We start from the raw sequence: 6,251 nt of genomic DNA, 5'->3' as shown, positions 1-6,251 counted from the left end.
AGGGGAGGGCGGCGGGGCGGGAGGAGCCGGGACACCGCCCCGCCGCGCCCGGCCGGCCCCGGCCCCAGCCCCGCGGCCGGCCCGTCCTGGGGCCAGGAGGGAGGTGGAGGCCGGGCCCTGCCGAACCGTGCCCTCTGCCGCGGAGCTGCTCGTGGGATCGTTGACCCGTTTGGGTTTGAAAGGACCTTTCCGACCATCGAGCCCAGCCATCACCCCAACACTGCCAAAACCACCGCCGATCCATGGCCCTCAGCACCACCTCTGCCTGCCCTTCACCACCTCCAGGGATGGCGGTTCCACCACTGGGCAGCCTGTTCCGATGCTTGGCAATACTTTTGATGAAGAATTTTTTCCCTAATATCCAAGCTAACCTTCCCAGGCACAACTTGAGGACATTTTCTCTTCTCGCCTGTTACTTGGGAGAAGAGACTGACCCCCACCTGGCTACAACACGGTGTTTCTGGAGTGTGCCTCTGTGGACTGGGTGGCAAGTAGTGATTTCTTGCCAGATGACCAGATTCCAGACAAGGAAATAGTCTCTAGTTACCTGATGTGGATTGCACAGTACCTGTTTCCAAAACAAAAGCCACCACTAGGTTAAAAGTGCACCTGGATGAGTTGTTGACTCCAAACACCCAGCCAAACAGTTCTTCCTGCTGCTTACATGCCTAACACAGCCCACGAAGGTTTGACAGCGTGCTCGGGCTGCAAGCAGAGTCCTGGAAGGCCAAAGCGTGTGTAGGACTTAGCAGCTTTCAGGAGAAAGAGAAAGCTGCTGTGCACACACCGGTACTGTGACAAAAAGGTGAGAAGTGACAAAGAGACTCTTGATAAACAGCAATAAAAAAGCAATTGCAAGGTGCTGTCTGTGCTCAGCTGTATCACACAATCACCGAGTCAAGTTCAGGTCAGCCTTTGGGGTTGGCACTGGAGTCTCTAGCCATGTAGCTAGAATGGCTGGCAGATACTTAGTTCCTTACTCTGGCCCTAGATTTTTCTCTAGATAGAACTAGATGACTGAACTTTGCCTAAAAGCCTGGTCCAAATCATGAGTTCTTCATCTCTCATTCTGAAAGAAAGCTTGTTTCATTTTAGAGCTAGGGAAGTTGATAAGTGATAACCCAAGTGCACACAGTACAGCCAGTACTTACCATTTCCTGTCCAGCTCATAATAACAGTCATCTCCCCAAGTATGGCAAATGAACTAACAGAACCAAGAAGTCGGGATGACCCATCTCAAGCCCTCCCTTCTTGCCCAATGTATGCTTTACCGGTCTGCAGCGTAAGACTACAATGTTTTACTGGGTCAGTTGCTTTCTTGTCATCATTTATTCTTGCAGAAAAGATAGAGCCTCTAAGGAATGAGCAAGGAGTCAGAAGTTCATTGCAGAAGCTGAATGTGGAAATGTATGAGTCATCCTTCAATCTCACTTCCAGTTCAAGCAATGCAGTGCAAGGCTATGCATGAGAATCACAGTGTTGAACCTACACGCAGACATTCTCAAACAAGCCACAAAGGCAGCCCCATCTAGCCTGTCCTTCACTGCACTCTTACTGCTATTGACTGCTAATAGGCAGCATGCTTAAAGATCTCCAAAGGCAAATTATTAAATGCCAAATATGAAACAACACAGAAAATGCTAACCAGAAGAAGCAGCAGAACAAAACTGACCGGCTGCATAGCTCAGAACAGCAGTAAAAAAAAAAGGCTGTGAAAGTCTCCCCCCAGGAGTCTCTGAATGTGCCACTTTACCAGATGAAAGATTGAAATATAACTCATCTAACTCATCTATTGCCACATGCCACACATCAGTTGTGACTTCATTTCCTTTTCTGTCTCTTGCAGGGAAGCCCTGCTGCTATTCACAGAAGTAGTGGCATCAAATGGGATGAGTGGTAGTGGTCCCAGTAATGCCAAGGACTGGATTTTACCCCAAATGACAAAAAGAACACCTGGGGTGGGGGAAAAGATAAAAAGAGACTTTGAATAGCCATATTTCTGGCTCACTGTTTGGGCGCAAAGCACAATAGGGATGCCCTTCTGCCAGGATAGGTATCTATCAAAGGAGTACTGTTATAAAGACAAATTCCACTGTCCCAGTTTAAGTATGAGCCCTGTTTAGATCCAGCAGTATGTGGGCGTCTTTGCTCCTTTCAGCATTCTCACTCAGTCTGAGTGAGACAGTCTCATTATCATTTATGCAGCATGAGCCATAATTTGGATTGATGTGACTGCTGTTTAATGCAAAGTATTCGTTTCCCCTTGTACAATAAAAGTGCTTTACTTCATTTTGTTCATCAATGTATCGTGCAATTAATTCAGCCCTGCTTATTATATCCTGGGCTTGCATGTCATGGACTCAAGGGACTTAGAAATGTCTTAATGATCTCATGGATATGAAAACAATGAGAGCTATGATAGACATTATGCATTTGCACGTCTCACACCTATCTGATCTGGGGGGTTGGCTGTTTTTTATCTCTGCTTTGCTTTGCTTGTACCTTGTAAATTGCCTCTGTGTGTAACCTGCTGTCTCTGTTCCCTTCCCTAGGCTTGATAACTCAAAGCAACATAAACACGGTGAGAAAGATAAGCAGCACGTTAAAGAAGACCTGCAGGGAGAAGCAGGCGACCCAGGAGACTAGAAACAGGATACGGATATTTTCCTGACTGGAAGACTGGTCCAGGTGAGTTCAGCTCACTGCAGCTGATATCCAGCAATTAGCTGCTCTATGTCAAATACATAGCTGGTGTGTCTTGTGCAGCCTGAGTAAAAACCCAATACACAGCTGGCTCCCTTCCTGACAGCATACAAGTGAGGCTAATAAGGCAGAAGTGCTTTCCTTTGCATTTTCAGGACATTGTACCCTTGGTGGACAAGGTGATAGCAATTCCGTGGGGAAGCACAGGAGCGAATGCAATTGCTCCTACTGTCCTTATCTGGCCCATGGGGATGGAGACAAGCCCACCCCTCGTAGTTCTGCCCTTTGCATCCCTCACTTGGGGTCTAGTCTGAAGGTGGCTAAAGACTGCACCCAACACCTGTGTCTGAGCTGTGCCCCTGGCTGCGGAGCCAAGAACAACAAAGGCATCAGCTCGGCACAAATGCATATATTATCGATAGAGCCTTTCTGAATAAGCAGTGAGGAAGGGCAGATAGAAGTTGTCCTGGCTCTACAAACTCCCTTTTAAATCCCGATGGGAAATCAGCAAGGGGAAACATTACTATGATTGGAGAGGAAAGTGAAGGCATTTTGTCATGCTGCTGGGGAGCCTCCTCCTGCAACTGCACTGCCAAACAGCCTATGGCAAGGTGATTTGGGGAGTGCAGAGGGTTACACTAATGCGGTATCTTGACAAGCGCACTTGAAAGTCCTTTCCAATCTCAGCAAGGAAGAGCTGCTCGTCTGTTTTTCTAAAATCTAACTAGAGCTTTGAGATATCATTGAGGGACTGCTCTTGAAGAGTAGTGAATCTCTAGCACTGCAGAAAATGAGGTGACATACTAGAAATGGGTTTATGTGGTAAATATGATCACTCAGGACATTCCAAGAAAACAACAGCCCTCATTTTTCCTGATAAAAAAAAGTTAAAGCAATGCTTTTTCCAGGCTTTATGTAGCAGAGAGTGACCGGCATGGATTCAAACAATTTAGTATAGCATGGGTTTGAAATTGAAGCACTTTCACACACGGTGGATTGACAACAGGGTAATTACTGGGGGGGATGGGGTGGGAGGGTTTCAATAAAACACCCCCAAGCTAAAATGAATGCAGACTATTACAGACCTGAGACAGAATGATTCCCAAGTGTTTTAATTTGCGCTTCCACTCCTCGTCTCCCTTGCAGACATCATTTTAGCAAATGCTAGCAACATCCCTGAGATTGAACAGCATTTGCAGAGCAGGCAGCTGCTGAGATGATTATGTCAAATCAGCACGCTGTCCTCTCTTTTCCATGTCTAATGATTCTCACCCTCGGAGAAGTGGTTTAAAATGATGCATAGCCTTTGGACTCATTGTGAGGCTGCTAACGGCAGTAGCTGTAGAGCAGGAGTTTGGGTGGGACTCTATCGCTCACCTTTCTCGCATGCATACCCTACAATTAACTTTAGAAATTATTCCACAGAGCCCTGCTATGGCTGGTTTGGGCTGGATCCAAAGTCCTTTCAAGACAATAGAAAATCTTGCAAAAGCTCTGGTTTAAGCTCTCTGGGGGCAGTAGAGAAGAAGCTGAGCTTGTGTGAATTCTTAATTTGAGTTTCTCAAACAATCAGTTGAGAAGAACATGTAAATCAAGACTTGCTTGACATTTGTCTCCCTGTCTCTTATTCAGACCTAATGCACCCAAAGGCAGAACTGTCACTAACTGCACTATGACTGGGAAATGCTGGGAGGGGAAAGTTGCTGAATGTAACCCAGTGATACAATTGCTCTGCAGCTGCTGTCATGCTCTGGAGACAGCACAGAGTGGCACTAAAAAGCTTTGCTACACTCCGAAGTGGGTTGGACTTGTTGTACAAATGCTGCCCTGGGGTTTTATATCACAGGCTCGTCTTGTATTCCACACCTTGGCTTGTTATTTACTCAACAGCCTTCCTTTGCGCTGCAATTGCAAAGTCAGTAGTTGATCTGGCTGATACATATATCAAGTTGTCTTACTCTTTTCATGCTGCTGTGGCTGTGCAGTGTGTGCCTGTGCTGCTGCTCACCCTTTCTGCTTCACCTTTGTAACATCACAGTTTGATTCAGAAAGAACAAGTCTTGGTCGTGGACTCTTTCTGACACTGCAATGCGAGCAATCAATCCAATAATATTGTGACTTGATTTATAATAATTAACTAAATTTTCACTAACCTTAGACATTTAACTAATCCCACTGATTAAGAATCATCTGTTCTTTATAGTCAGAATTAATAGCAGACCAAAAGCTGAAAAAGCAAGAGCTGAAGAAGCAAGTCTCCTTTTGGAGTTTAAAAGATCTGGCTTAAAATTCAGACTTGCTGTTTAAGCCTGCTTGTATTTCACATGATTTTCAACACAGTCTTGCCCAAAACACTGCCCAGGATCCTACAAGGATTCTGTATGTAGCGTATGGGGCAATGAATACCTGGATCACCAAGGATAAAGAGCCCTGCAAAGAGCTCTGCTTTTCTTTCAATTCCACCTAGATCTCAGCTCCTACATTGGAAAGCAGTGTGGTATCAAAACCTGGCTTTCATAATGGCTGTGCGTGTGCTTCTCTTTGGTGTCACACAGACCAGGGTTTGAGAGCTCTGCAATTGGCTGTGATCAATTAAGGCCTTTTTCCCTTTATGCTTTCACTCACAATACCACTGGCAGCACCACCCACTATTCTGCATCTGGGCTGAGGGAGGGGCTGCATTTCTCTCTCTGGGTTAACAAATTGCCTCCTTGCTGCCGTGGCATAGAGATGGACCCAAATTACCTTTCTTTTCTTCTGCCTTTTGAGTTAAGACTGTAATGCTGTAAGCAGAAATCTAAATAGCTACATCCAACTGAGCAGTAGGTTTTGCCTAAATGCTCCTCTACCAATTCCTCCTTTAGTGTTCCACCTCCCAGCACAGGTGTATGTGGGTCAGAACTCATATTGTATTCAGAGCATATCTCTGTAGCCATGACTGGGCACTCATCATATTAGAGGCATAAACTATTATGTTAACAGCATTTGAATGAATATACAATGCAGAGTGACACTACAACAGAAACAGGAGTGCAAAATGGAGATTTGCTACCTCAATAGAACAGAGAGGGGCTTAGGGAAGCAGCAAAAAAAGGATTCTGACTGGAGCACCAGGATTAATATTTCTGTTCCTACAAAAGTGATGTACATCTCCAAGATCTTGCATATAAAATGCTTCCCAGCAGGTTAGCAGGTGTTAGCAGTAGAAAAGAACACCTTTACCAAGTAACACCAAGTTTAACACAGGTAGCCTTTGTTGCTCTGATATATCACTGAAGTAAGTAACTAAGTAGTAACATAAAGAAGTTCTAAACATCTAGATGGCTACATCAGACAGAAACTGACTGTTAACTGCAATTTGTGTGAGGCTACAGGGAAGCTTGGATCCCCAATTTGGGTAAAAATTTTTTTCTACCAAGTGGTCAATTACTCTGTGTGATTACCTGCAGTCATCAGTGCTACCTGCTGGCCAGATCCCTTATAGGCCTTTTCTGGTTCCTGCCACATCCTTAGGTGCAGTCAAAGCAGCAGAAGAGTTGCACAAAGGA

The sequence above is a fragment of the Calidris pugnax genome, unplaced genomic scaffold, assembly GCF_001431845.1.
Source record: "Calidris pugnax isolate Ruff unplaced genomic scaffold, ASM143184v1 scaffold82, whole genome shotgun sequence".
In the NCBI taxonomy this organism is placed as follows: domain Eukaryota; kingdom Metazoa; phylum Chordata; class Aves; order Charadriiformes; family Scolopacidae; genus Calidris; species Calidris pugnax.
Note: the sequence above shows the minus strand (reverse complement) of the source record.